Source organism: Lontra canadensis, unplaced genomic scaffold (assembly GCF_010015895.1).
Source record: "Lontra canadensis isolate GAN:19392208 unplaced genomic scaffold, GSC_riverotter_1.0 scaffold44, whole genome shotgun sequence".
In the NCBI taxonomy this organism is placed as follows: Eukaryota; Metazoa; Chordata; class Mammalia; order Carnivora; family Mustelidae; genus Lontra; species Lontra canadensis.
Genome location: NW_022631038.1, coordinates 14,531,742 through 14,552,576, shown reverse-complemented (window position 1 = coordinate 14,552,576; position 20,835 = coordinate 14,531,742). Strand labels below are relative to the sequence as shown.

Genomic DNA, 20,835 nt, shown 5'->3' with positions numbered 1-20,835 from the left:
GGAGCCTGCTTCCTCCTCTCTCTCTCTCTCTCTCTCTCTCTCTCTCTGCCAGCCTCTCTGCCTACTTGTGATCTGTCTGTCAAATAAATAAATAAATAAATAATCTTAAAAAAAAAAAGTGTCTGCATTTGGCTCAGGGCATGATCCCGGGGTCCTGGGATCGAGTCCCACATTGGGCTCCTTGCTCAGCGGGGAGCCTGCTTCCTCTTCTCTCTCTGCCTGCCTCTCTGCCAACTTGTGATCTCTATCTGTCAAATAAATAAATAAAATCTTAAAAAAGAAAGACTATTAAGGAATTGTGGAATAGTTTTGAGTACTCAAGTATTCAAAAAATGATACCATAATGTATCATTTTTCTAGATCAACAAATGCATTTCATTGTGCTAATAGCCGATGCTCTTGTACTAGGATGAAAGGTAGATGCATATAAACGGGAGACATGTAATGTTTAGTGTCCATAGGTGTGCTCTGGAACCAGATAGCCTGGATTCAAATCCTGACAGCCACTTTTTTTGGCAAGTTGCCAATCCTGTACTTTCATTTCCTCATTTACTAAATAGGGGTAATAATTTATTTTTAAAAAATTTTTTAAAGATTTTATTCATTTGGCAGAGAGAGAGAGACACAACGAGAGAGGGAACACAAGCAGAGGGAATGGGAGAAGGAGAAGCAGGCTGCCCGTCAAGCAGGGAGCCCAATGCGGGGCTTGATGCCAGGACCCTGAGATCAAGACCTGAGCTGAAGGCAGATGCTTAACCAACTGAGCCACCCAGGCGCCCCCAAGGGGTAATAATTTAGAAGGTGTTTCTAACAAATAACAGATGTAGAGATGCCTGGGTGGCTCAGTGGGTTGAGTGGCTGCCTTTGGCTCAGGTCTGGATCCCAGAGTCCTGGAATCTTCTCCCCGCATCGGGCTCCCTGCTCAGCGGGGAGCCTGCTTCTCTCTCTGCCTGCCACTCCCCTTGCTTGTGCTGGCTTTTTCTCTCTTTCCCTCTGCCTCTGCCTGCCACTCTGCCTGCTTGTGCTCTCTCCCTGACAAATAAATAAATAAAAGCTTTTAAATACACAAATATAAACATATAAAGGAGTTAGAACAGTTCCTAGCACATAGTAAAAAATATAATAAATATTGTTAGCATGTAATTGTGGTATGAGTCTGACTCCCCCATATCCCAACAAATACGGGCCCGGTGCTGTGCTAAGCATTCAAATTCCATGCTGAACAAGACAGATATAGTCCTGCCCTGGATATGTACCAGAGCTCACGACAAGGACCCACACAAGCTTGTTGTAGCTAGACAAGATCAAGGTATGTTCCCTCAGGGATTTCCTCTGCTATAGTTATAGGCTTCCTGGAGGCCAGTAGGGTCACCGCACCTGAAATGTCGCCCCAGTGGGCATGTATGTTCTTTGCCAACACTATGTGGTCAACAGCCTTTCCGCTCCCGGGCATCCCAGGGTCTTTGGTTCTCCCCAGGTGCGCGGACAACCCTGCGACCGAGTTCTTCCATCAGTGAGACACAAGGGGGCAGTAGCGGCACTTGGGCTTTAAGGAGGAGTGGCTTTTAAAACCGAGCCCTAAAAAGAAAGGGAAATAAAGATGATGCAAGGCCAGGTAGGAAGCGGGGAGAGGAGAAAAGACGAAGAAAGGAGGGAAGGAAAGAGAGGAAGGAAGGAAGGACGGAGAAGCAGCGCAGGGTAAGGGCTGAAGACAAATAGTAATGTTTTGTCCCCAGCCTCGTTCCCCTCTGGACACGAGGCAAAGCGTGGATCAGTGCACCCCCGTGCACACTGGGGGACGCATCTGCTGTGGAGGGAGGAGAGAAAGGCCAGTGGCCTGGAGCCCTGCCAGGAGGGCCTGCCCCTAGGGAAGGCTCGCCCACCCTCCAGCCTCTTAGAGCCCCCCTCCACCCCAACCCTCCACCCCCAGCAGCTCTCTTAGCATCCAGTTCGTCCTTCCCACCCACCCCAGGAGGCAGCCTGGAAGCTGCCATCAGCCACTCCGGCAGGCCTGCGGCAGCGTGAGCCCGTGTCCCAGCCACCACACCCCACCCAGCCCAACACGCCCACAAGGCCATTTTCTTTCTAAGAGCTTTACTACCAGGAAACAGATAAGAGGTAACAAAAATAAGCAGAGAGCGAATTACCAAGATAAAGACAATCTTTTATAGCGCCTGGAGGAGAACCTCTAGCTCTTACTTTCTTTTCAAAACTAGACTTTTCCAGAGAGAGCTAAGGTGGCCAAATGTCCGGGTTTGTAGGTTGGACCAGGATGGTGGGGGGGTGTGTGTCCAGAGATGGGAAACCCTCCCCATTAAGACTGGAAGAGTCCTGCACAAACCAGGAAGAGTTGGCACCTTCCAGGGGGCTCATGCCTGCCCCTCCGCTCCTTCTGACAACGATTCCAGACTCAAACTTGCGCAGTCACCCGGTCAAGGGCTGAAGGAAAGGTGGGTGTTCCAGCTTTTCCTGGCACCCATTGTCTCAAGTGTGTATTTGACATCACTCGAGACCATTATGAAGGGATCACTCAGTAGGTGATTCTGTCTCCTGGGACCCCTCCTGGTTCTGTCCAGGTCCCTCACCCAGAGCGGAGGGAGGAGTAAGGCAGGGTTCCTTCTGCTCACCTGCCATTTTTTAGGGAGGGGTTACATTCTCCAACCCAGGAAACCCTCCCATCCCTGACTGCCCCACAGCATTTTGCAAACTTCTGTTTCCTGAAAGGCTATCTTAAAAACCATCTCCTAAATTAAACAGGATTCTTTGCAGCAGGATTTCCAGAATGGGGATATGCTAACACCATGCATTTCCTCCAGGGACTCAAGGCTGCAGCCCCTCCCAAACCTCATCCCTTTGCTTCTGGGAGTTACTAGAATGGCTTCTAGAACGTGCGTTCTGAAGAGCATAGGACCCTGGAGTCTTTTTCCTACCGGAGCGACTGTGGGGCTCTCTCCTGGTGATACCAGCACTCTTTTTCATAGAGCAATCACACAGCACGCTGGAGGAATTTCCCCAACGTGGACCCAGGGCCAGCCCGGCCACGCCAAGCAGGGGTCCTGGTGTGTGCCTGTGTGCACACCCACACGCTCGTGTGCAATCTGCCCTACTCGGTTCTTTGCATCTAACCCAGTTGCCCGTGGCATTCTCTGCTGGCGTGGGGAGGGCAACACAAAGTCTTCTAGGGGCTTTGTGCCTGCCTGACTTCCTACACTTTTTATAAAAATTGTGGGGTCCAACTGGGTGCAAATTTCGGCCAGTTTGGTTCTCCAGTCATCCCCTCGTGCACCAGCATATGTAGGATTTACTTCAGGTTCCTATAAGCAAACAGTAGTTTTGTGATACTCTTGCTTAAATATACTCGAGTACATATGCCCATGTTATGTTTTCTAATAACATTAAAGACTGGTGCCTTGAGATTAGTTCAAAGCAACACATATGTAATAGGTTTTCTTTTTCAAATGATGCGTCTTTTCATCCCCCCACCCACCCACATTTTGTTTTTGCCATTTTTTAAATGGCAAAAACTCCAACAAGTGCTGATTTATATACTGAGAACCAGCTCTGGAAAGTAAATCGGGAAATGCAGTTTGAATTCCTTAATTTATTTATTTTCCCCTCCAGCTATTGTTGCTTGTTTGTTATTCTGAATTTTGAGCATTGATGCTAAGAAAGAAAAAGTGTGCCCTCCTGCGGGGCGTTTATCACCTGTAAATTTCCAGGAGAACTTGTGCCTCTAATCTGTGAATTTGTTTCCTCCGGAGCAAATTGACTTTCATCGAGGTGACTTTGGAGACAGGTCCGTTAGCAGGTTGGGAGAGGTGGGCTCTGCAAGCCCCAGGGTTGCAGAGGTCTGCAGAGCTCCCAGCTGGCTGGGGGGCCGCCTTGCTGAGCACCCCCAACCCCGGTCTTCCCCTCTCCTCAGAGCTGCCTCCATTAGTCCCCCCACCAAACAATCCAAGTTGTTTAATTAAAAGATTACCAGCTCCTTATTTCCTAAGCGAAACAGAATGGTAATTGTTCCCACTATAACGTAAATAATGGAGATCAGCCTTCCCTCCCTGTCCTGGCGAGGGAAATCGCTCTTGGATGGGCTGTCAGCCTCTGCCGTGCAGCACTTTGAGCCTCACCTCGAACATGTGTGCTATTAAAGCTGATTTCTGGCAAGTGCTATTGGTGGTATTTATTTCAAAGAAGCCAACTATTTAAATCGGGTTAAAACAAACAGGTCTTTCACTCTCTGAGCCCCAACCTACAACCTTTGGCTCAACCTTCCCCGAGTTTTGTTTGGATTTTTAAAAAATTGACAACACCCTCTAATAAATTCCCTCCTTCTGTACCAACTGGTCTCAACTGGCACTGGAAAGGCTGAAATGCCGAAGAGAAGGTTGAAACTGTCCGGGCGGCAGCTGGCTGAGAAAAATTAACCTCCCCGGGTTTCAGACTGATTGAGGTCACCTTTTAAAGAACCACCCATCCCCTCTGACCACCTGCAGACAGGGTGGGGAGGTGGGGGGGGGGTTGCTCCTACCAGCACCTCCCATTTACTAAGTGGCAGCCGTGCTCTGGGGCTCAGGTGTTCTGCTGGCCTGGGGAGAGTGGATGAAGGCAAGGTTGAACTGTGAATGTCAACGTCAGAGACTGTGACAGCTCTAAGGGACCCTGGAGAGGATGGATTCCTGCCCTTTCTGGAAGAGGAAGCCGTGGCACTTTCCAGAGCCGCAGAGCTTGCTGACTGTGGGAAGGGGAGCAACGTGGCTGTGGCTTCTTGCCAATGCTTCTCTTGACCACGGAGACCTACCCACTGCATCTCCCCAGCTTGGATTTCTTGGGCAGGGGCGGGGCAAGAAAGGGGCCAGTGGAAGGAGACCTGGCGGTTAAGGAAGGCAAACCAGTCCCCTCCCTAATCAGTAGCCAACACTGTAGGGGAGGAGAAGGCAGGACCAGAAATGACGTGGGCTTAAACGTGGGCTTTCTCTGCCTTCTCCTTTTACTTTTCTTTTTGAATTTACTGTGCAAAAGTTTCAGTTCATTACGTACCTCAGTTCGTGGCATGTTATCGTCTTTGTCCTCTCAATGGCCCTCTGTTGCTTTGTTTGTTCTCTTTATCTCCAAACTCCAGTCCCTTCCGTGGATAGGCCATCATTCTAATCTGTTTAGTGTGTCTCTTTTTATTTGTACCTGTTCTTGCAAGAACAGGTGTTGTACATGAAGATATGTGTACAACATGAACTTGTGATGTACATGAATATATGGATAGATTTCTCTATGATGTACATGAGTTTTTAATTTCATTTTGAAACAATTATAGGCACATAAGACACTGTAATCAGAAAAATAGTTACAGGGGCACCTGGGTGGCTCCGTCAATTAAGCGGTCTGACCCTTGGTTTCGGCTCAGGCCATGATTTCAGGGTCATGAGATGGAACCCCAGCTCAGCCCGGAGTCTGCCTGAGATTCATTCACCTTCTCTCTCCCTTCCCCTCAGGTCCTCCCTCCCCCCCCCACCCCACCCCCGCCACCATGCTCGCTCTCTTTCTAGAACAAATAAAAAAATAAAATCTAAAAAAAAAAAAAAAAAGTACAGAGAGGCACATGAAAAGATGTTCAACATCATTGCTCATTAGAGAAATATCAAAATCGCAAAGAGATACCATTTCACACCCAGCAGAATGTCTATTATTTAAAACAGACAAAAAAAAAAAACAAACCAAACCAAACAAGTGTTGGTAAAGATGTAGAGACATTGGCAACCTTCTGTATTGCTGGTAGGGAAATAAAATGGTGCAGCTACTCTGGCAAGTGGTTTGGTAGTTCCTCAGAAAGTTAAACATAAAGTTATCGGATGATCAAGCAACTCCACTCCTAGGTATGTCCCAAAAGAACCCAACACAGGGACTCAGATACTTGTGCACCAGTGCTCATAGCATTACTCACAATAACCGAAAAGTGGAGACAACCAAATGCCCATCAAGATGAATATGGATTTGTTTTTAAATGTGGTGTGTGCCTACGATGGAATATTGTTAAACCATAAAAAGGAATGAAATTTCGATCCGTGCTATAACATGGATGAATGTTGAAGATGTTATGCTAAGTGAAGTAAGCCCCACATGAAAGGGCAAATACTATGTAATTCCACTTAAATGAAGTACTTAGAGTAGTCAAATTCATAGACACAGAAAGTAGAGGAGTGATGAGCAGGGGCTGGGGGATGGGGGGATGGAGAGTTATTATTCAACAGGTATAAAGTTGTCATTTTGGGATGATGAAACTGTTCTGAGAAGGATAGTGGTGATGACTGTACAGTAATGTGAATGTACTTAACACCACTGAACTATACTTTTCCTTTTTAATCACCACTGGTGACTTCTTCTTCTTCCTTTTTTTTTTTTTAAATTTATTTATCTGAGAGAGAGAGAGAGAGGTCAGTGGGAGAAGCAGACTCCCCACCGAGCAGGGAGCCCAATGTGGGATTTGATCCCGGGACTCCAGGATCATGACCTGAACCGAAGGCAGTCGCTTAACCAACTGAGCAGGTGCCCAACTGAACTATACTCTTAAAGATGACCAAAATAGGGGCGGCTGGGTGGCTCAGTGGGTTAAAGCCTCTGCCTTTGGCTCAGGTCATGATCTCAGGGTCCTGGGATCGAGCCCCGAGTCGGGCTTCTCTGCTCAGCGGGGAGCCTACTTCCCTTCCTCTCTCTCTGCCTACTTGTGATCTCTGTCTGTCAAATGAATAAATAAAGTCTTTTAAAAAATGATCAAAATAGCAAATTTTAGTTATGTACATTTATCACACACACTAGATGACATCAAACCATACAGTAGAGACTGGTGTCCGGATGACTCAGTTAGTTAAGCAGCCCAGCTATTATTTTCAGCTCAGGTCATGATCTCAGGGTCATGGGATCAAGTCCCACAGTGAGCTCTGTGCTGGACGTGAAGCCTGCTTAAGATTCTTTCTCTCTCCCTCTTCCTTCCCCACATTAAAAAACATAAATAAAAATAAAAAATAAATAGTAGGGAGGTCCCATGTAAGCCTCACCCAGTGGTGACATCTTACCTGACAATCATGCATTCTCAAAACCCAGATATTGACAATGAGGTCAAAAAACCAACTAGACAACAGATCTTAGTCAGATATTACCAGTTTTTGCATGGAATGTTTTTTCTTTTTTCTTTCTTTCTTTTTTTAATGTCTTAATGTATGGTTCTATGACATTTTATCATAGCTTTTTATAATTAACACCATAATCATGGGGTATGTATATATGTATATATTTTTAATTTCTCTAAAAATTATGGTGGTTTTTTTTCCAAAAGAATTCTCATTTTTAGAGATGAGGCATTCACTGTTTTGTTTTGTTTTTTAAATTTTATTTATTTATTTCACAGACAGAGATCACAAGTAGGCAGAGAGGCAGGCAGGGAAGGGGGCAAAGCAGGCTCCCTGCAAAGCAGAGATCCCAACGTGGGGCTCGATCCCAGGACCCTGGGATCATGACCTGAGCTGAAGGCAGAGGCTTTAACCCACTGAGCCACCCAGGTGCCCCCAAAATTATGGTGTTTTAGTTCTCATGTTGCTTCTTACTTTTTGTTGTTGCTGTTGTTAACTAACACTGCACTCTTAGGATTTGTCCTGGGTCTGTATCTGAGCCATTGCTTCTAACTTGAGTGATAACCTATCATATGTATCTATCACATTTTACTCTCATTTCTCCCACTGGACATCCAGGTGGCCTCCAATTCTCTATCACCAAAAATGAGATGAGAACAAACATCTTTGGGTCTATGCCATGGTGGTGTTGTGTGGGAATTTCTCTGTGACATATTCCTAGAAGCCAAACTGCTGGGACTTTTTTTTTTTTTTTTTTTAGTAGGCTCCACACTTACCATATAGGCATTTTATTATCTCATCACCCGAAGTACAGTACAATACAGTACAATAAGCTATTTTGAGAGAGATCACATTTGCATACCTCTTCTTACAATATACTGTTATAATTGTTGTATTTTATCATTAGTTATTATTCATCATTCACTGTGCCTGATTTATAAATTAAGCTTTGTCATAGGTATCTATGTATGTATGCAAAAAACATGGTGGTTTCAGACATCTGTTGGGAGTTTTGGAAGTTCCTCCCAGTGGATAAGGAGGACTACTGTATTCCTTTGTCCTTACTTGCCAGACGACACTTGGGACTACCAACTTTCTAATGTTTGCAAGTCTGATAGGAGGGAAGTGTTGTTTTAATTTGCATTTCTCTGATTGTTAATGGTTTTGATAATCTCTTCATAAGCTTATTAGTTTATTTTATTATTTTTTTAAAGATTTATTTTAGAGAGAGAGTATGAGCAGGGGGAGGGGCAGAGGGAGAGGAGGAGAATCCCAAGCAGATTCCCCATTGTACACAGAGGCTGATGTGGGGCTTGATCTCAGGACCGCAAGTTCATGACCTGAGCTGAAATCAAGAGTTGGACGCTTAACCAACTGACTCACCCAGGTGCTCCTTCATAAGCTTATGAGCTTTTTAAAACTGCTCCTCTGTGTCATGGACTGAATTGTCCTAAACCCAGTTCTTCAGATTATGACCTTATTTGGAAACAGGATCATTGCAGCAGCTACAATCAAGTTAAGGTGAGGTCAGTGGAGTGGGCTCTACTCCAGTCTGGCTGGTGTCCTTATGGGAAAGGGAACTTTACACACCGACGTGAATATGTACACAGCATAGACTGTGGGAAAAGACACGGGAAAATGCTGTAGGAGATCGGAGCTGTGCTGCCACAAGCCAGCCAATGTCTGGGGTGACCACAAGATGGAAAAGGCAAGGAGGAATCCTTCCTCTGCAGGGGCCAGACAGAGTACGGCTTCACTGATACCTTCCCATCAGACTTTTGGCCTCTTGGCCTGTGAGAAGACACAATGCCACCAGTTTTGGCATTTTGTTATAGTAGCTCTAGGAAACCAAACATTCTCTGTGAATCGCCTGTACATAGCAGTTGCCCATTTTCCAGTGGGGATCCTGCCTGTGGGCGGGCGGATGCTGCTTATGGCCCCGGATTTCCCTTTGTTGTTTGCTCTGCTCTTCCTTTCCCGCAGCCCCACTGCTCCCCCGGGTTGCTTTGAGAACAACATTTCAACAAGAGAAGAACAATCTAGACAAAGAGAGGTGAAAGGTGATGAGGGAGCAGGGATATTTTGGGCAGAGGAGGTTTTGTGACACCTGCAAACAAACACAGAAAGGCAGTCCCGGATGGGCGGAAAATCAGCCTGGAGACAGCAAGAATCCCCTGTGATTCCCTAAGTGCCTCGAACCCTTTATTTCCAACCCTCTCATACCCCCCTATAACTAAGATCAGTGACTGAGTGTCAGCTGCATCCCCAAGCCATTCGGGGACTAGGACAGGTGCTTCAGGCCACTCGGTGTCCACCTCCAATGAAGCCGGAAGTTTGCCTCATGCCCACACACAGAGTTTATGCAATAAGCCAAGTTAGGTCTTCTTTTAAGAAAAAAAAAAAAAAAAAAAGATTTGAGAGAGAAAAAGAGAACTCGTGCATGGGTGGGGGTGGAGGGTGAGGGAGAGAGAATCCCAAGCAGACTCCACGCTGAGCACGGAGCCCCTCGCAGGGCTCCATCCCAGCACCTCGAGATCACAACCTGAGCTGAAACCAAGAGTCGGAGGCTCAAACGACGACCTCACCCAGTTGTCCCCATGTTAGGTCTTCTGTACTCCATCTTCTGACTTGGTTTCTTTGAACCCTTAAGATATCCAAGGAGGAAGGCCATGAAATATCCAAAGGCGGTTTGCTTTTTAAAAGACACTTTTGTTGCCCAAGCTGAGTGATGTTGAACAGAAAGGCTGAGGCTGTTTGGAAGAAGGCGGTCCTGGCAGGTGTAGGGAGGACCAGGGCTGCAGAAGCAGGTGCTGCTAAGTTACATTCTGCCCCAGATGTGGTTCCAAGACGGGCCAGTTTCATCCATCATTAATTTTTACTTCCTTAAACTGTGCCATCTCCTTGCTTTCTCATGGTATCTTCCCCAAGAGGCCTCTTCAACTTCTCCTCGAGTCCCCAAACACACAGCACCTGGATTTCTGGTGTTTGAACTCCCTAAACAGCAGCCCCCAACTTCCTGCCTCGAACGTGGTGTGGGGAGATGACCACATACAGGGTCCTATGCACAGGCTGCTCAACCTTTACTCCACACTGAGAAAAGCAAGAAGACTCTCTCTATATACCTTTTGCATATGAAGATTTTAATTTTTTCTTGTTCCCTTTCTTTTTTTTTTTCTTTTTTTTTTTTTTTCCCTGCATGTTCTCTCTTTAAAAAGGTCCAATGACAGAACTGGGAATACTTACAGAGCTCTTGCAAGTTTCGAGAACTCAATTTAAGTGTAAGTGTTTTGGTAAAGAACCCTCCCTTTAAAGGATGCCATTCATCAGTTTAACAATGACTATTGCCTGTACTTCAAGGCAATTGGTGGCTTTTTTTTTTAATAAAATATTACTGACGAACCAAACTGATTCACCCCTATTTATATGAAATTTAAGGTTCTGTATTAGGTTTTATAGTCTTGAGGTGGGGACTCCAGCACAGGACATAAAATTTAGAAGCCATAAAAGAAAATGTGAAGATGTGAATGTATAATAACAATTTTTTTTTTTAAGATTCTGCCTGGCAGGGCGCCTGGGTGGCTCAGTGGGTTAAGGCTTCTGCCTTCAGGTCCAGTCATGATTCCAGGGTCCTGGGCTTAAGCCCCAAATCGGGCTCTCTGCTTGGTGGGGAGCCTGCTTCCCCCTCTCTCTCTCCCTGCCTCTCTGACTGCTTGTGATCTCTGTCTGTCAAATAAATGAACAAAATCTTTAAAAAAAAAAAAAGATTCTGCCTGGCAACAACAAAAATGAGGCAAACAAAAGCAAATTAAAAGACAAGAGATAGACCAGGAGGAGATCGGGTATCACGTGTAAGACACCAGGTCAACGGCCATGCTGTCTGAAGAGCTTCTACAAACTTGAAGAAAATACCAAAAAAAAAAAAAAAAAAAGGAGTGGGGGTGGGGAAGAAGGCAGGGGATAAGTACAGAGAATTCGTGAAGGAAATACAAGTGGCAAAGGGATTTGTGAAGAGATATGCAAGTTACTAAAGAAATAAAAATCTAAAGTAGAACACTTTCCTCCTTACATTGAGAGAAAAAAGTTTCAGCGTGTGGAGGAAACTGGAACTTTTATACACAGGTAGTAGACATATAAATTAGTATTTTTTTGGAGGCATTTTTGTAGTTTCTCTTAAACTTTAACATATAGGTACCTAGGAATTTAGAAATCCCTATCTAGATATGCATTCTACAATAATGCTTACACATGTATACACCAATACATTTACAAGGGGAATGAGCAAATAAATTATAGTACATTCACTCAACAAATACCACATACCCCTCAAGGAGAATGGAGTGTTACTGTAAATCCTGACCTGAGGGGTGCCTGGACTCAGTCGGTTAAGAGTCTGACTGTGGCTCTGGGATTGAGCCCCACGTTGGGCTCTGTGCTCAGTGGGGACTCTGCTTGTCCCTCTCACTCTGCCCCTCGCCCTGCTTATATGCGCGTGCTCTCTCTCTCTTTCTCTCTCAAATAAATAAAATCTTTAAAAAAAAATACTGATCTGAAAGATGTCTGTGATACATTATTACATGGAAGAATCAAATTGCAGAATAAGAGATACATATGTGATGATTCCCCTTTTTAAATGGGATTGTTCTTAAAATCATTTTTTAAATGATTGCGTTTTTTAAAAAGTGAAGACAGGCACATGGGTGAATGAATGGGTGATAGTAATCACATGGGAGTTTAGTAAAAGGGAATGATACATACTAACATATTAAGTGGCGGAATTGTCAGTTTACAAATCTTATTTTATGATATCGAACTTCCAGAAAATACCGTGTTGCAGGCCTCCCATAACCCCCCAGATCACAGAGCAAGCTCTTCCAAGTCCTGATCTCGGGCATTCATCTCTGTAGTCCCCAGATCTGGCTCAGAGGCTGGATAAACACTTCTTTGGAGGCCTCGGGCCTTCGCACTTCCCCACTCCGCGCGGCTGCACAGGTGCATGCGGCTTTCTCACGGTGCAAGCTCGGCTTGAGTCTACTCCCAGAACCAAGCTGCAGAGCGGTTTGCAGAAAGCAGAAGCCTAAGGGGGCAGAATCGCACCCCCACCCAACCAGGTCGGGTCCGGCTTCTCCTCACTATGGCTATCACAGTGGCCACCAGCTGTCCCAGGCTACAGACTCTCAGCCCCATTCACTAGGAAGAGCCCAGAACTGAAAGACAAAGGGTAAGTTTGGTGAGGGCCAAAGAGGGGACACTGCGGGGACGGATATCAAGAGAGTTGAAGCGTGTGATGTGGAGGTGTGAGGATTTTCCCAAAAGCCACCAGGAAGAAACGCACGAGAGGCGACATCTACGCACAGAAGGAGACTCACAAAGGCTAGACGACCCTGTCTTGCCTTGTAACTGCTTTTGGTCTAGTCACGAAGCCCTCTTTGAAGACGACAACGAATATGCAAATTTTTCTTGAGGGAGAGCCGCAAACATTAATAAACTCCTGGAAAGAAATCTCCGAACTGGATTTGCAAGCTTTGGCTCCCGAGCACGCGCCGCTCGGTGGCCTTCAGACAGGTGTCTGCCATCCCAGCGACTCGCCTCCTTCTTGCGTTTGTGGCATATTATCAAGAGCTAACGTTTGTCCAGGTCTTTTTCCGTGCCGTTATTCTGAGCGCTTTGTGCATGCTCTTTTCATCTCCCGCCTCCCCCAAAACCCGTAAAGTAGGATCTCCGTTCTACAGTTGTCAGTGTGGTTCAGTAGTTAGTCTGACATCACTCTGTTACACACCTCCCTGACACACCCACAGCGTTGCCTCCCCTACTCAGGAGACCCCAAACCCCTTTCCCTTCTGCCTTTTTGCACTTTGATCTGCAGGCCCTAGACATTGCACCTGGGCGGGTAGAGTGAAAAAGATTTTTTTCCTCCCCTACACATCTAAGCTGGGACCTGATGGGTACCTAGGAGCTAGCCCAGCTACAGTGGCCGGGGAGGAGAGGCACAGAGGAGAGTGAGAGAAAGCCCGGAGGTCAGTAAGGTATTAAAAGGTATCAAAAGAAATTGTGGTCACCTATTGGCGGAGGAGGGCAGTGTTGGGGACAGACATGTGGTCAGGGCCCAGCTCACCGTGTATGTCAAAGGCCCAGCTTTTAGACCCCCCAGCTTGGCTGGTGGTCTAACGTGGTGCAAAGTCCTCAAGGACTTTTAAGTGGAAATGGACAGGCGGGGACCTCAGTTTCAGAGCAATAGTGTTTGGCATAGAATGGGGCTGGTGGGGGGTGATGGGGGCGCCTGGCAGGAGTCAGGGTATCACTTAGGAATCTATTCCAGTTAAGCCTGTGAAAAATGCCAGTGAGCCGAGCCAGGAGGCCAGCAGTGGGTTGCAGGGAAAGAGACAAATTAGAGGCATTTAAAAAGAGCGCCGAGTGCATAAAATGAAGGACGAGAAGCTGCAAGTGAGAAAAAGACCATGTGGAAAGACAATTTTAAAAGGAAAAGAAAAAAAAGGTAAAATGATGACTCATAAGGATATAAAATGAACACATGTTAAAGATTTTATTTTACTCATAAAGAAGGAACCAGGCAGATGTTATAAGTGGTTCCAGGGAGAAATTGAAAAATAGACACATTTATAGATGAGGAATATTGAAATTAATAACCAAATGGAGACGAAACCAGCTTCTTCCACAGGGAGGAGCGTTCCACCGACCTCTGCAAGACGGAACAGGATTGCCCATCTACAGCTAAGGAATATTCTGCAAGCTCTCGGTTACGTCCAGCTTACAGAGTCATACAGCAGGCCCCAGGCCATTGGGACACTCGGAGCTGTGTCCTCGGGGCAATGCACCATCTCCAAGGAGGCACAAATTCTTCCTTGCAGTGGGATGACTCCGCAATGTCCGCCCTGGACACCCAGAGGTGTGGTTGTGACAGGGAATCTATACCCCAGAGAGAGAGTCATGGAAACGGGAGGAAGAGAGGAGGATCCATGGACTTGGCCACCTTTCAGGGGCTAACCCTTGCCCCTGATGGCAAACACCTGAAGATACTAAGGAGACAACATTCAAAGGAGAGGAGGGATAAACAGTGGACAGGCATAAAGGGCTACAGGCCTATGGTCAGTAGTGGTTGTCCTGTTCTGATTTCAAGGATAAAATACCCGGGGCTCAGTGGCTTCAGATCTGGAGAGAGGCATTAGGTTGGAAGAGCCTCTCTCGCTCTCCACCACATTTGACCTTTATGAGCACCGTTTTACAGAAGGTTCTGGGTAAGTACTGCGGTATAATCCAAAGAGATCTTGCCCAGAAGGAACGTCCAGTGTGGCTGTTTTGAATTTGGAACGCATTTTTCATCGGAAAGAATGTCACCCGCATGACCACTTTCCGACCCAACAACTCTGCTCTGCTTGAAGATGCCTCAGTACAGGGCTGGCCTTCCAAACCCAAAGTGGAAAATGTGAAGGGCAGAGGATTGTCTTCAATTTGTCAATTTATGGCAAAAGGCATATAAAAATTATTTTAAAAAATTAAGTTGGTTTTATGACTTCCATGTATCGAAAGCAATAAGGTTGACTGCAGCTTGGGGCTACCCCAGACATTTTCAATACTATGGTTAGATGCAGAGTGTAGTTTTAATAACGTATATTGGATTTTGTTTTGTTTTGTTTTTTATTAAGTAAAGCAATGTGGTGTATTTGTAGTAATTGAACATAACCAGAAAACAGGAAGATGAAATGAGAATAGCAGTTGTTTGTACAGCTTCTGGAAAGACTTCTATGTTTTTCGGCCTTGCTCCTCTCCGTTCCTCTTAGCAAGTGACACCAGACCCTTACAAACAGGTTCATCCCTCCCCCATCTAGGAAGCTCTTCAAAAGAGGTTGTCTGGGTTCTTCTAGCTGTCCATGGTAGCTTCTCTGTCCTGAACTCTGCTACACAGACCTGGCTTTGGAAGGCATTGGAGTTCAAGGTCTATCAACAAGATCCGCCTTGCCCTGGCCAGTCCTCTTTTCCGAGTCCTCCCCCAGAGATTAGGACCCTGCTCCCTGCTGAAACTCTCCTCCACGGTTAGCTGCCGATCTTGCTGGACTTTGAGCACTGCCTCTACCACTCTCTGTGGCCATGTTCTGCTTGCTTGTGGAACATCCTGACCTTTGGGGTGAGGTCTACATGCTTGCCCCATGCTGAGAGCCACAGGACTCTGGCCTGTGCTTGTATCCTTCAGACACTCTGCCTTGGACTCCACACCAAACATCAGCCCAACGCCAGCTGCTGGGTGACTGCCAAACAGCAACACAACCATGGTGGCCAAGTCCCATGCCTGGCTCTGCCCGGCCTACTTCTCTGTCCACACACCGCTAGGTCACATCTGTCTTCACTCCGAAAATCTAGGTAATGCTGGGTGTAGCACCACTTAAACTTATACCAAGACAGAAATCTGTCCATTCTTCATCGGTTTACTTACTATGGAAAACATCAAGGGACGTGGAGAGCCTTTGGCTCAAGTTGTCTTATTCTTTTACTCCGTTGTCCCTTTTGACAAACTGAAATTTCAGGCTGCAGAAATTAGACTCTGTGCTCTCCCCTCCTACTTTCACCCTGAAGACCCATGATGTCCAACATCAACAACATTGCTGAGCTTTACTTTCCATAGTTTGTGTTATATAGAAGACATGCCATTTAGTTTTGCAAACATACTTTTAGATCAAATATTCACCCTTCTTCTCCCCAACATTAGAAATCACTATCCCCCATGCATGGATGTGTGTGTGTGTACGTGTGTACTTATTGATAAACAGACCGGCAGTGGAGCCCAGCTCCCCTTGATCTTCCTCTCCATGATAATACCAGAGACACTTACTGATCACTTCCAAAATGCCAGGTACCGTGTGAAGGGCCTTACGTGCCCTCTCGTTCAGTCCTCCTCAGTCCCATGAAACAGGTCCTGTGGTTAGCCCTAACTGTCGCATGAGAAATCGGACACTTAGGGAGATAATCTGCCAAGTTTCCCTGTTAGTGTGGGGTTGGGGGGCAGAGCAGGATGGGAATCAAAGTCAGGAGCCTGCAGGTGTTTTAAATGTCAGCATCATCATTGCACCCCAACCCCTGGCACGGCACCAGGGACAGAGAGGGCCCTCAACGCATGCTTGTCAAGTGAGTGAACGTGTGACTCCTCCTTCCTTAGGATTCAGCACCAACTAGCACAGATGATGTATCAGTTTTGTACCAGTCACTGTGCTTTGACATGAAGAAGCAGTTAATGGTTTATTTGAGATAATATCCATAATTAGAAATTAGAAAACAATCATCATATGGCAAAACCAAGCCTGGAATAGACTTTTTTTTTTTTAAATAGAACCGCCATGATGACTCAATTATCCTTTTTGGCTTGGCAAGGGCATGATAAAGATGAAGTTGGAGAGAAGGGTTTGTTTTTTAATGTAGCAGAGGAAAACTGAAAAGGAAAAGAAAATCAAAGAGGATGTGTAGCACCCCACAGGATGTTAGACCTACAAGTCTAAATTAAACTCAGGTGGGGTGCCAAAGAGGAAGTCCCTCTTTCCTCTTCTGGTGGTTTAAAATATCCCTCCCCTTGCCAAAGCTCATGGGGCTCCTAACTCACAGCCCAGAGTGACCTCTGCAGAGAACCTTAGGCAATGGCCAAGAGCTCTGGCTCTGGAACCAGCCCCGCCTGGCTTCAGATTTCATCTCCACCCACTCACGAACTACTTGACTTTGACAAAGGACAATGACACCCACTAGTGAGATTAGGTCTAAAATTAAGCGCAGTTTCTTGGCATTCAATACATAGTAGCTATTACACTTGTTATCAATTATGACTACTTACTCATAAAATATACAACAAAATTTTAAAAGCATTTTGGAGAGAAACAAAACCTCCTGTGGAGGTCAATTGACAAAGACCCATTATTCAAAGTGCACTTGACATATTTGCAGAAGCAGAGAAAGGAGTCACTCCTGAGAGTCTTAAAACCAAGAAATGAATATTCCTACCCAGATGTCCTGGGGCAAGCCAATATGGTACAACCAATCAAATAGACAAAAATATCCCCAGACCTGGAGGAGAAGCAAATTCCAGGCCAGAACCATTTCCTTGTTGATGCTAATTAAGAGTTCAAGCCAGTTCCTTGGTGAAGAGGAATTGATATTTGTAAGATAACTCATTATATATCTCTAGTAGGTCCTCACATACAACACCTGTGAATGATCACGATTACAGAGTGTGGTTTCAGTCACTTCCACATTATTTGTTTTTATCAGATCTGGAGTTTAAAAAATATATATATATATATCTGGAGTATAAATATCCCTACAGGAATTCATTCTGCCAGAGATACCTCCTGTGGACTTGACTTGCCTCCCCCAGTCAAGGTCCTACAGCAGAAGAGAAAAACTAGCTCAGCTTATTTCTGACTTGGAGTGAGACAAGTTGCATGGTGTAGGGGTGAAAACATGTTCCCTTCTTCCCTTCTAGGTTCTTTGCCTGTTCAAACAATTAAAATGACATAAGACAGATTAACAGACGAACAAATTTAATCAGGTACAATCAGGACCCCTGTAAAGATATGTAGACCCAAGGGCAGCCAGGTAATTGAGCTGAGGGGACGGGATAGTGACTGGGAATACAAAGGGGAGGAAGGCCATTCACTGGAAGGGAGGGGAGAGGTTTGAAAAACAAAGATGGCCCTATTATGTCCCTAAATTTCTTCCAGTAGAGAGGAATCTCTGCTAATACTCTGTTCCTGGTACAGCCTCCCTTTCCAGTGTGAGTACAGGCAGTTGGGAATGAGAGGAGAGGGAGGGAAACAGTTTTTCCAGAACCTGTTGGACTTTGATTGCCCTTAGCACAAAATAATTCTTGTGTTGCAGTGGCATATTTTGGGGAGACTTGTTCTGAACCCTTTCAATAGTCCTAGGAGAAACATCACCTAAGGTGAAATTCCCTAAGTGGTCAGGTCAAAAATCAGAAAGGAAGGAGTCATTTTTTAATATCTCCCTCTCTGTGACTTTCATATTTAATCTATCAGCAGGTCTTGTCAATTCTCCCAACAAGATAGTACTTGAATCCCTTCTCCCCCCTCCTCCCTTGCTCCATTTTTTATGGCAAACACCTCTCCCCCCTTAACCAATTCTCCATTCAATAGCTAGAATGATCCCTTTAAACCTGAACTCACCTCATTGCACAGCATCTGCTCTCACTCTTCAGTTAGCAAAATCCTGGAGTCCAGGCAGGGCTGTGTAGCTCATACTAACTCCTATCCCTCACCCTGGACATCTTCCAGTTTGTCAAACAGGCCACTCCTTCTGAGGGCCTCCATACAACCTGCTTCCTCTCCCCGTAATTAATTTTTCCTACTTTCTAGGTCCAACCTATTCTCAGGTCTTAGCGCCAAAGTCATTTCTTTAGGAAGGCTGTTCCCAACCACCCCAGTTTAAATTAGGTCTCGCATTTCTTTCCTTAATATCATTTACCACTATTTGTCATTTGTGTGTGTGTGCGTGCGCACGAGTGTGTATGTGTATGTATATGCACAACATAACACATGCACATCCAGATCAACATTTTAAGTACAGGTCTCTGCTTTAAGACTAAATTCTCTGGAGGCAGGAACCATGCCCTGTGTTCACTACCATGCACCAAGGGCCTCACAGAATGTATGTGACATGAACGGAGTCAATAAATATGTGCTAAATAAATGGATAAATTCCTTGAAAGGGAGAAAGGAAGAGGCAGGGATGAGCAGTTCCCAGCATTAGCTACAAGCATAATGATTCTCTGAGGAGAGGAGGCCATATTTAACCGGCTGTCAACAAGATGCAGGAAACTTGAAAACGAAGTATTTTTATTTAAAACAAATTCTACAGGCTTTCTTTAACCATTCAGTATAGTACATACAATGAAGAACTCAAAAGAACACTGAAATGAAGCAATGCCATCACAATTCACAGGTGTAAATCCCTTTTGTGCACATTTCCTATGCTTATAGACTCAGAAGAGAGGAGGCTGGCCAGGACAATGAGATTGCTACTGAGAGACAGCTACATGCTGCTGATCTGTGTGTTTTCTGAGCTTTCTCAAGAACAATAGGCTATTTTTGCCTGAACTTGTGAACAGTAACCTAACACCCTAGATCTCATTGTTTTTATTTTTTTTATTTTTTATTTTTTTAAGATTTAGAGAGAGAGAGAGTGTATGCACACATATGTATGCTCCCAGTGGGGAGGGGCAGAAGGGGAGGGAGAGAGAGAATCTCAAGCAGACTCCCACTGAGTGTGGAGCCCAAGACAGGGCTTGATCCCACAACCCTGAGATCTCGACCTGAGCCAAAACATAGAGTTGGACACTTAACCTACTGAGCCACCTAGGTGCCCCAGATCTTATCCCTGCTAAGCAGAGAGCCCAATACGGGACTCAATCCCAGGACTCTGAGACCATGACCCAAGCCAAAGGCAGAGGTCTAACCCACTGAGCCACCCAGGCACCCCAATCTTATTGTTTTTAATGGTTGGCTCAGTCTCTTCAATAAATGGTACTGGGCAAATTGGACAGCCACATGCAGAAAAATGAAACTGGACCATTCTCTTACACTGTACACAAAGATAAACTCAAAATGGATGAAAGACCTAAATGTCAGACAGGAATCCATCAAAATCCTAGAGGAGAACATAGGCAGTAACCTCTTTGATGTTGGCCACAGTGACCTCTTTCCAGACACATCTCCAAAGGCAAGGGAAACAAAAGCAAAAATGAACTTTTGGGACTTCATCAAGATGAAAAGCTTCTGCAGAGCAAAGGAAACAGTCAACAAAACTAAGAGGCAACCCACGGAAAGGGAGAAGATATTTGCAAATGACATTACAGATAAAGGGCTGGTATCCAAGATCTATAAAGAACTTCTCAAACTCAGCACTCCAAAAACAAATGATCCAATCAATAAATGGGGAGAACACACAAACAGACACTTCTCCAAAGAAGACATACAAATGGCCAACAGACACATGGAAAAAATGCTCAGTATCACCAGACAATGGGGGTAATCCATCTTACCCCTTTCACTAATAGACTTGGAAGTCAGCAGTGGTAAGTACAGGCCATGTTTAGAATACAGGATTCAGGCCCAGGAAGGTGGTAACAATGATTCTTTTCCCAGAAGAACCTTAGAAAAAAGAGAATTCTTTCCCAAATCCCTGCCCAGTGGTTGTATATTCCAGAAGCTATTAATTTTCTGTGCTCCCACCATGGGAAAATGTTTGGTCTCAAGGGAAACAAGCCAATTAAGCAGTTGCTTAAGGGTGAAACCAAAATAAGTTAGGAAATTTTAATGGTACCACTAAGTGTTCCTCCTGAAATCTAATGAGGTGGACACTCAGATGGAAACTTGGCAGATAGATACCATCAGTGGCTGCCATGGAGTGCAGCGACGTACAGCCTGATGCAATTCAATGGTCTGAGGCCGGGAAGGACTCTGCCCACTGATAATGGTTTGGGGGACATAAGGTAGAAAATGTGTGGAGTTCCAGAGAGCATGTTAGGTGTTAGGTAAGCTAGGAGCACATGGGCTGTTAGAGTCCATGGTCCACCATCTCTTTCATGGTAATGGGATCTCACAAGGTAGAGCGCTTTGTCCACTTTTGCTTTGTGGAACATTTTTGACCTGCTGGACCTCACATTATCTTCAATGATTTCTTGGAAGTCCAACCCTACCCAGGCTCT

At 45.4% G+C, this 20,835-nt stretch overlaps 1 pseudogene; it reads left to right on the top strand.

Annotated features, from left to right (window-relative positions):
• LOC116876183 overlaps positions 1-14,921 on the top strand; it is a 40,915-nt pseudogene extending 25,994 nt beyond the window's left edge.
• Positions 14,922-20,835: the final 5,914 nt, after the last annotated feature.